Raw genomic sequence first — 369 nt, 5'->3', positions numbered from 1 at the left:
AGTTTTGACACAGTGTCTTGCTATCTATGACCTCGGTAAAAATGTCGCATGTATGTGCTCAAGGTATCGTACTATATAGTGTCTGATAAGTTTGTGATTTGAACTAATAGTGTAATTAATAATGAGCTTTCGATACATACGTCGAATTATACATGACACGTAACCATGTTGATAAAAATGTGTTAATCAAAGCATATATTATAAAAGTTTTAAGCTGAGTTATGCGTGTTAATTTAAAGTTGACAGTTCCCTTTCGATTCCATGTTTTTCTATTATAAATATAAAAGGGAACTTTTTACAGATTTTGCTTGTATTGAAGTTTGTCATTAAATGCTTTATATTGATAAATTCAAACATCGGATCTAAACA

At 29.8% G+C, this 369-nt stretch overlaps 1 protein-coding gene across 1 annotated transcript in view; it reads right to left on the bottom strand.

Annotated features, from left to right (window-relative positions):
• LOC127871898 (uncharacterized) overlaps nucleotides 1–35 on the bottom strand; it is a 3,554-nt gene extending 3,519 nt beyond the window's left edge. Inside the window, exon 1 of the mRNA XM_052415181.1 lies at nucleotides 1–35. This exon is cut by the window's left edge and continues 19 nt beyond it. The gene's annotated coding sequence lies outside the window, so the exon portion shown is untranslated.
• Between the last annotated feature and the right edge of the window lie 334 nt (nucleotides 36–369).

This window comes from Dreissena polymorpha, chromosome 3 (assembly GCF_020536995.1).
Source record: "Dreissena polymorpha isolate Duluth1 chromosome 3, UMN_Dpol_1.0, whole genome shotgun sequence".
Classification (NCBI taxonomy): Eukaryota; Metazoa; Mollusca; class Bivalvia; order Myida; family Dreissenidae; genus Dreissena; species Dreissena polymorpha.
Note: the sequence above shows the minus strand (reverse complement) of the source record. Positions and strands in the feature narration are given on the sequence as shown.